Raw genomic sequence first — 9,424 nt, 5'->3', positions numbered from 1 at the left:
GCAATCCTGGGAGCCTGAGAGGTGAAAGGAAGAACTGGAGACCCAGAACCTTAGCCCGTGAGAGCACTGCATGTTTATTTGGTATCTCTTGTGCCTAGAACAGTGTCAGACACATAAGCAAAAACCAGATCCATATTTGTTGAATTAATGAAAGAAAGAATCCCCTGATGATAGTAATTTGGCCAGCAGCAGCCCTGGGGGTTTACCAGTTTACAACTGGTCGGGCACTTCGGAAATGAGCCCAGGTTCTCGTGTCCGCTCTTATCTGTGGTTCTGTTGAAAGGGGAGAGCTGAGCTGCTGGGGACTGTGGGAGTCGCACAGACAGGATGAAAAGCTGGGAGGACGGGGCTTGTGAACTCATGGTGTGAGGGGGGAATCATGTCCTCCCAAACTTACATGTTGGAGTCCTAACCCCCATTCCTCAGAATGTGACTGTATTTGGAGATAGAGTCTTTAACGAAGTAAATAAGGTAAAATGAGGTCATATGGGAAGGGCCCTAATCCCATAGGACTGATGTCCTTACAAAGAGAGGAGATTAGGAAACAGACACTCACAGAAGGACAGCCATGTGAGGACGCAGGGAGAAGACGGCCGTCTACAGGACAGGAGCGAGGTTCCCGGAGAAACCAGCCCTGCCAACACCCTAAAGTCGGACTTCCAGACTCCAGAACTGTGAGGAAATATGTTTCTGCTATCTAAGCCCCCGGTCTGTGGTCCTGTGTTATGGGAGCCGAAGCCGACTGCAGTGTGGGTGCCAGCCTTGTAAAGGTGTGAGCCAGGTTGGTGGGTGCCTCCAAAGAAAGGGGAAAGACATGATGGCTCCCAGGGCAGATATGTGCTTCTCCAATGACGCCTGGGAAAGAAGAACCTATTTGTTGGGTTTAAAAATGGTGTCGGTCAGTACTTAAAAGAATACAATGAAAGGAATTATTAAAAATGTATTAGACACACAAAATGTGAGCCAAGCGTCCTTGCACTTGGATATCACCACAAAGTCAAACTGTTCTAAGTTTCTCAATGCATACCCACGATGTCTGTCCTTATCCCATTTTGTGTAGGTAACAAACTGCCCACAACTCACTGTTAGCTGCAATTCCTTCTAGAAGCACTGTTCTAAAGCCCTGCCACTCATTCCAGGATTGGTCTGGCCTTAGAGATCAGACACTTGGGGAGCTGTGTCCAGCGGGGAGCTCCGAGGGGTCCTGTGAGCCACACCCCCATTGATGGCGCCCTGTAGAGGCCACTCATGCATGGCCTGGCTGCCTGCAGCTGGGAGCTTTCTCAAAAGTAAGGAGGAGAAAAACGAGCATCTTTCCCATCCAGGACTAAAGAGGGATGCGGAGGGGGAGGAAAGAGAAGAATCCAGATGGCAACAAGAAGACAAAACTCCTAATCCAACCACAGCAGCCACCTCAGCTCTGCAGTAAAGACTTGGTGGATTTCCTGTTGAAGTCAATCTGAGCTCACATGACTGCAGAATGTTGCTTACTGTGGTGTCTGGGTAAAGGCAATCATAGAGACAGAACTATAACGGGACACAGAGCAGCTTCTTTCAGGGAGATTTGCTATTCCTCTGCAACTAGCAGAGGAACAATGTTAATAATAGCTCACCTCCTATTATCCTGCCCAAAGGTCCACGGAGACGGTGACTTGGGGAAGCTGGTGAAGATTTGGAGTAGCAACTGTGAGGGCTGGACCTGACCAGAGAATGAGAGAAACCTTGAAAAGAGCATGGAAGACTGAACCAGGGAATGAGAAAAACATGGAAGAAATGAATCAAAGTCTCAGTTAATGCTGAGACCATGAATTTGAAGTAACTTAAATCCACAGAAGTGAGCAAATTCTTCCAGAAGCTTCCAACTGGTGCAGTGGAGGAGAGGAAGGTAGGTCGTTGCATTGATCTGCAAGAGAGTGTATGAAGTGTGTCCCATGAGGATGGGGCTAGGCAGAGAGCCTCGGTAGAGCCGGGAAGCAGGAGAAAGCACGGGAGCAGCATGGCTGAAAGGCTACCGGGCAGTCCTGTGCTGAGAGCGGGAGAGGAGAGAGCTGTATGCATAGGAGACTGTGGCCTGAGACTGAGCTCTTTGAGTTCAGGCTTCTAGAGCCGGTCACATCTGGGTGATAAAGCCTGGGGAACGGATGGGGAGTGAGTTGGTGAGCTGGAGTGTGGATGGAGGGTGTTGGGTTGAGGGGATCTGAGGCCAGGTTGTGGGCTGCGTGCCACACAGACATAGGGGCATCAAGGAACAGTGGCATTTCTAAAGTGGAAAGGGAGATTCTGCACGGCCAGGTGCCAAACTCCTCATGAATGAGGGAGTGAGTCCATGAGGTCCGAGGACAACGGCAGCAAGGAGCTGCCAATGGTGGTGGAACCTGACAGGGGGGTGTGCCCTTTGAAGGAAGGAGGGGCTGTGCCCACGTGTGAGAATGATGGCCTGGCAGCGGCAGTTTGTGGAAAACCAGCCCATCCCTAGGAGGGCCTGTGGTGGCAGAATTCCCTTGAGAACAGCCGAGGAAGTGACGGTCCAGAGGCTGCATTGTCCTGGGCTGTGCCAGGTGATGTGGAGCCCACTGTAGTTCTTACTCAGTGCGTAAATGCCCCGTGGCTGGGTTTACATACCGGTCCCGGGAACGAAGCCCCAGTGACAAGCTGTGGCTCCTCCTCTCACCTTTTTAGGACCTGCATTGTCCCCTCCCTCCTGCATCCTCAGTCTCTCCCCATCACTGGCCGCTTCCTTCTGTCCCTAGGCAGGCGCAGGCTGCCTGCTCTGGCTACCATCTTGTTTCTTTCCCGCCTTGCATTGGCTACTTCCCAAACAAAAGGTTTGTAATTCCTGCCTGTATTTCCCCACCACCTTCTCACCTGTAGTCTGTCTTCTGCCCTCTCCTCTCAACTGAACAGCTCTCTTGAAGGCCACCAGGGCTCCCTGCACTGCCAAGAACTGGTGCCATTTCCCTTTTCTTCTCCTGGGTGTCTCAGCAACCATGGCTGGGTTACCATTCCCACACCCTGCAAACACGCTTAGCCTGTTTTCACACTGCTGTACCCTCCTACTTCTTGACTCTTCTCTCTCCATTCCCTTTTTGATGCTTCATTCTCTTTCTTATATCTTTAATAAAATCCCTTCTTGGGGCTATACTGTTCTCTCTACCCAAAGCACAGTGTATTGATGAGATGTGTGGAGGCCATTGCCAAACTGCCTAGACCCAAATTCTGGCTCCGCTACATACCAGCCAAATGACCCTGGGAAATTAGTTCTCATTTCCATGACTCGGTTTCCTCACATAGAAAGTGGTATGATAATACCTACTGCCTACAGTTTTTGAAACTCTAGACAGTGGCTGCTGTATGATAATTATGAAGCCTTTCTCCTCCAGAGCTCTCCTGTCTACCCCTCTCTATCTCCAGATAAGGCACATTTTAAGTCTTTGTCAGACCATCCCATGAAATTAGTTTCATTTGGAGTGAATTCATGTTCTCATTGCTGATTTTGTTGACTGTCTTTCTTTACATCATGTTTGTCATGTGATTTTAAATGTTGGTTTCAGGCTCACCTACAGTAGGGGGTTTGCTTTTGTTCTGTTTTCTCTCCCCCTCTGTCTGCTACCCTCCCTGGGTAGTAGTTTTGTGGCAAGCCCTCATGCAGTTCCCTAGTCAGAACCGAGTCTCCTAGTGACATTTTGGGAGTTCTTCTTCTGCAAATATATTGGGGGATATTCTAGATCCGGTCACCAGCCATGCGGCTGAATCTTTTTGATTCCTCTTACTTATAATACCAATGACTTCTTAGAAACCAGGTAATTTTTATAAATTAGAATAAAAGTTATCAAACCCAGTAGTTTTCAGCTGAAGTCCTGATTCTTCATGCAGAGCCCAGAATATGAGTAGCACAAATATATTTCAGATAGTTTATGTGTATTATACCAATGGCTTCCTATAAACCAGGGTTTCTCAATCTCATCACTGCTGACATTTGGGGCTGAGTAATCCTTTGTTATACAGAGGGTTGTCCTGTGTATTGCAGAGTGTTTAGCGGTGTCCCTGGCCTCTATCCACTGGATGTTCGTATCACTCCCCCTTCCAGCTGAAACAACCAAAAATGTCTTCAACCATTGCCACGTGATCCGTGGGCAACCCCTGATCCACCAGCAGACATCTAGTATCATAAAGCCATGCCCCACACAGGGGTCAGCATTCCCTTTTACAGCTTCTGTGTCTGAAAGGTATGCAGGAGCCCAACCAGCCTGTGGTCTCAGCCCTACTCACTGCTTTGTGCTTTTCTTCTAATTTTGGACAATAGAGATGTTTGCCTTTTGGGGAGTGTAGGGGGAAACCCTAGTTATATCTTTTTGTTGTTCCTTTGTTTCATTTGGTCCCTCATGGCTATGAAATTGGAGCAGAGGGTGTAAATTCATAGATACGCTGCTTCATCTGGATCAGAATGCCCTCTCCTTATCATCCTTCAAGAATGGTGTCCTCCTTCCAATCATAACAGGCTTTCCAGCTTTGGAATATTTATAGCACTTACTGTCAATAATAGTCACTTTACATGTTCTGCTTTCAGCCACTCAGAAGGGTTGTCAAAGTCTAGGACTGGTATTTGACTTGCTGGCTTATCTCTTGCAGCTCCAATTTGATGTTGGCTTCTCTGAGGTTTCTTTGCCTATTCAGTAGTGGCTAAGAGGGCAGGTGGAACATAGTAGGTGTTTGGGAAACATAGAGCCATGAATCTCTTATTGGTTGGTACAAAGACCTCTGAGGCTCAGGTTCAAAAGTTCTAGCTACTGTCTTGCAGCTTTGAATCATTGAAGTAGGTTCTCTGTAGTACAAAGGCTATTTGGCCATGCAACCCACAAAATCAGAGATATTACACTTGGTCATTCTTGGAGGTAAGGTAACCCTGGGTCCTGATTGCCTGGGGACAGTCGCAGTTTACTCCTGTCTTCCAGATGAAATTGATAATGTCCTGTTTCACTCCCCCAAAGTGCCTTGGTTTAGCTGATAAAATATGCTGTAACCCCACTTTGAGGCCACTAAGTATACTCTCCTTACTTTATAAGTGTGGACAGTGAACAAATTTTATTTTCCCTTTACTTACAATGTTTCCCCACATTCCCTTGGGGAAAAGAAGCTAGTGAAATGTTTTATTGCCACTCTATGCTTGTTCATGGATTTGGATGAACTGGCATTTACTGAATAGCAATGACTGCTGTACACTTTGCAGGTAGGTGCTCAATACATGTGAACCAAACATACATCATCTGAAATGCCTTTGCGCTACTCGTATTCTGTGGTCTGCATGAAGCATCTGGACTTCAGCTGATCACTACTGTGTTTGACGATGCTTGTGCTAACTTATTACAATTACCTGGGCAAGCCTATCTTTCACCTACAGTGTGATCTGCACCCCAGAACCCACATCCACGCACATCTGATCACTGGGACTGACTTGCCGTGTCTGTTGGCCAGAAGCCAGCCTTAAGTGATTTCATTTGTGGAACCGATCAGTTCAATGCGGACAACACATACACTAAATATTTGCCTCTTGATGGCAACACATCCTGAGTCCCCACAACTTCCACAGGCTGCCCTTCCACCTAGTTAATTTCTAGGGAGGAAAGAGGAAACTGCCAGACTGGAAGTCACAGTTTGTCCCCTGCCTCCAGGCAGCCCTGCACCTAAACACGTGTATTCTAAACAAACAAAAAACAAATTTCCAGCCCTTCAAGAGAGTTGATTTGAAAATTCCAGGCTCCCGTGGTTCCCCATAGGTGCTGCCAACCTAAAACCAAAATGATCCCTGTTGTCTGAAATGAAGAAGGAGGGACCTCCGAGGGGAAGCTGCTGTTCCACTTTGGCGGAGAAAACAGCTGAGGATGGGTTGACTTCTCGGCTGCTTCTTTTGGGCCTTCATGTGCTGCCTCGTGTCTGACGCAATATCATCGTGTTTCCTTCTCTGCTTTCTTCTGGGAGACGGAAAACAGTTCCCCACCTTTTCCCTGGTGTCCCCCACTCAGGACCTGGAGTTCCTGCCCAGTACCATGGTGGCAGGGCACTCTCCCAGTCCTGCAGGCCTGTCATGGCCCACCCAGATGGCTGGAACACGGTGGGACTTGCTGGTGCTCAGAGGGCTCCCCTGCAAGCCCCCAGGCTGTGTTTAACAGTCTTGACAAGTGTACCCTTGGGCAGAGGGCCAGGAACAATCCGTGTAACCCCACTAAGCTAATTATCCTCTCTGCAGATGGCCTCCCGCACTAATCCTCTTGGGTTTGCCATAATCCAGCTCCCTCTGGGGAGAGTGGCCAGGGTGGCAGGTCTCTGTGCAAATGGACCATCTGTTGGAGCTCAGGAGGCTGGGCTCCTGCCCAAGGGACTGGGGCCTCAGGCTCTCAGGCCAAGGAGAGTGGCCCCGAGGACTGTCCGGAGGAGGGTGGCCAGCCCTGCAGCCCAGGGGGGCTGAGCCAGTGGCAGGGAAGGAGGCGGTGTCCACGTTGGCCTGACTTTCCTCCGAAGGACGTCCCCCTGAGGCTTAGGGGCTCGGGGGAGCTGAGCCATGCCCTTGCTCTCCCTGGAGGACGGTGAGTCAGCAACTGCCTATGTCCCACGGGGTCAGCCAGCCACCCGAGGGGCAGAGCGCCTTGGCTCTGGGAAGTCGCAGCAAGTGGGGAGGCGTTTCAGCCTGAGAGCCTGGGAGGGATGTCTTGAACAGGATGCTTGTGGTGACGCAAGATCGGGTCTCTTCTGCAAGGCCCGCTGGGCTGTTTGGGAGCAGATCATGTTTAAACACGGCGCAGTGGAGTTGCAGGTTTCGGCTCGTTGATTTACAGGATGTTAGTATCACAGCCTGTCTGGTTCTCCCACCTGGACCTGGAGGGTGAGCAATGCAGTCGCCGGAGCCAGAGAGGGAGAAATCCCTCCCGAGGAGTTCTGGGGGCTCTTAGAGAGGAGGGAGAGGTGGGCCGCTGCCCCTTGACTCCTGCAGGGTGGGGTCGGCTGGGGTGGGAGCAGATTCTGGGGAGAGGTCCAGTTTGCTTCTTAGAGGACCCAGACTTCAAGAATCTCTGAAGATCCAGGGCAAAAAAGAGAGAGTGGCAAGGAAGGGGCGTGGAAGGTTCCTATAAAGGAGGTCACTGAATTTTCTCTACCCAGCGTCAAGGCTGGCATCCTGGGCCCATTTCTGCAGAAGAGACTGGACCCGGACAGATGAAGTCATGGAAGGGCCACAAAATCAAACCAGGGTCTGCTCTTTTTATGGTAATAACATACCCCCAGCGGCCGGGCAAGTGCCAGTCTCCTGTCCCAGTTTTCTGGTGGAGAAACTGAGGCTTAGGGGAGATCGGTGGTTCCAAGGGCAAGTGAACAGAGATCCATGGCCCAGACTGGGTTCCTCAGACCAGGTCCAGCGCGGCTGCGGCTAACTGTCCCTGTGCCTCAGCTCTGTACTTCCCCATGGGGCATGCCCCACAGTCGACTCATCCCCCTGCCCCAGGCTCCCTCCCCAGCTGCTACACAGTGAAAGCTTGGAGGAGGTCGCGGGAAGGCACCAGGACTCCTTCCCTGGGGGAGGTGCACAGCCCAGAAACGCATCTCAGACGGTGAGAACACACCTTCGAGTTGGGCACTCCACACCATTGCTTATGTACCCTCTCGGTTATATAAACATCTTCCAGAAATCCTCTTACAAATTATAGTGACCTCAGACAGGCCTGTTGCTCTCTTCTAACAGGAGGGGACGAGAAGAGCTGGTTGCCGTTTTTTGCACCTCTGTGCTTAATGTGTGTGTGTGGGTGGGTGGATGTGCACGTAAGTGTGCATGTGTGTACAGGTATGTGTATCCACATGTGATGCGGGTATGGGTGTGTGTACATGAATGTGCATGTGTATATGGGTGTGCTTGCATGTGATACATGTGTGGGGGGTGTTTGTGTGTGTGTGCGCACATGAGTGTGCATGTGTGCACAAGTGTGTGTGTGCCCATGTGATATGTGTGTGTGTGCATGTGATGCATGTGTGGGGGTGTTTGTGTGTGTGTGTGCACATGAGTGTGCATGTGTGCACAGGTGTGTGTGTGCCTATGTGATGTGTGTGTGTGCATGTGTGCACAGGTGTGTGTGTGCCCACGTGATGTGTGTGTGTGCATGTGATGCATGTGTTGGTGTGTGTGTGTACGTGTGTGTGTGTGTGTGTGTGTTGGAGGGAGACACCTGGTGTTTTGGAGGGATGCCTGGACCTGCAGTCACAAAGCACAGACCCCCTGTGGCTGGCGATAGACTTCTCTGCTCCTTTGCTTCCGGGTTTTGGTCTCTTAGGTGGAAATCAAGGGGGTTGGACTAAACAAGCCTCCGGTTCTTTCCAGCTCGATGGCCTGTGCTTGCAGCGTTCAACAGCTTTCTCAGCTCCAAGTTAAATAACCCGTCCCTGTAACCTTTCCCTGTAAAACACATTTTCCAATCCTTTAATCATCTTGGTTACTTTCCTCTGAACTCCCTCCAAGAGACCTGTGTCACTGAATAAGTATGTCATATAAATTAGTCAGTAAATCAATCTGTCAACAATAGCTCTTGAGCAACCACTCTGTGGTTTGCTGAAGGTGCTGGGCTGATACAATCCAACCACACAGGAACAAAAAGAGTTTTCACCCTGCCTCAGACCAGGAGTTCATTTGTCCAACAGTGGCCTGAGGCACTGGGCACTCCCTGGGATGTCGTCGATCCCCAAAGACCGGAGCCCTCCTCCAACATTAATGTGTGAAAATACTTTAGGTAACATTAGCTGGACACCTGCTCTATTCAGCGCTCTGCTAGGCACTGTGCTAGTTACAGAAGTGAGCATGATGACCTCCAGGAAGGGCAGGTATGTGTGGAGGATGGGAGGAGATAGGGAACCAGTGGGGGACGTGGGCTCAACGTGGAGAGCCGGCCACCCTCAGGCTGCAGATGCAACCTTGGTGTTCAGATGTGGGCTGCTTTGAAGGCTTTTTTTTTTTCTTTTTTTTCTTCAATACAGAAGGATCAATTCTAAAATGAGGTAGCCAGAAACATTTAGAATTTGGAGAAAATCAGACTTTCATTCAAAGAGTGATTTCACCACTCACTGGCTACGTGAACCTTGGGCGACTCATTGACGCTTTCCAAGTCCCAGATTCTTTAAGATACTGTGGGGCTGGTTATACCCAGCAGGAAGGAATATTTGAGTTAGATGACATCTCATTCGTCAAGTGTATGGTGCATAGCAGGAGATCTACATGTATAATCCGCTTTCTCTCCACCACTCATGATGGATCAGTTTCTGAAGAGGACCCCAACCCTTGTGGATGGATATCTATATTGTCAGCCGGACTGTTAGCTGGGGCTCTAAGTTCTATGAGTCCACTCTGTGACGTGTATCATAATACAGTCCCTGCTTTTTTTTTTTTTTTTTT

General features: G+C 49.8%; 1 protein-coding gene across 1 annotated transcript in view; it reads left to right on the top strand.

Moving 5' to 3' along the window:
• Positions 1 to 6,367: 6,367 nt before the first annotated feature.
• Positions 6,368 to 9,424, top strand: part of RP1L1 (retinitis pigmentosa 1-like 1) — a 61,634-nt gene continuing 58,577 nt past the window's right edge. Inside the window, exon 1 of the mRNA XM_011970770.1 lies at positions 6,368 to 6,581. The gene's annotated coding sequence lies outside the window, so the exon portion shown is untranslated. The remainder of the gene's footprint in view (positions 6,582 to 9,424) is intronic.

This window comes from Mandrillus leucophaeus, unplaced genomic scaffold, assembly GCF_000951045.1.
Source record: "Mandrillus leucophaeus isolate KB7577 unplaced genomic scaffold, Mleu.le_1.0 Scaffold97, whole genome shotgun sequence".
Classification (NCBI taxonomy): domain Eukaryota; kingdom Metazoa; phylum Chordata; class Mammalia; order Primates; family Cercopithecidae; genus Mandrillus; species Mandrillus leucophaeus.
Note: the sequence above shows the minus strand (reverse complement) of the source record. Positions and strands in the feature narration are given on the sequence as shown.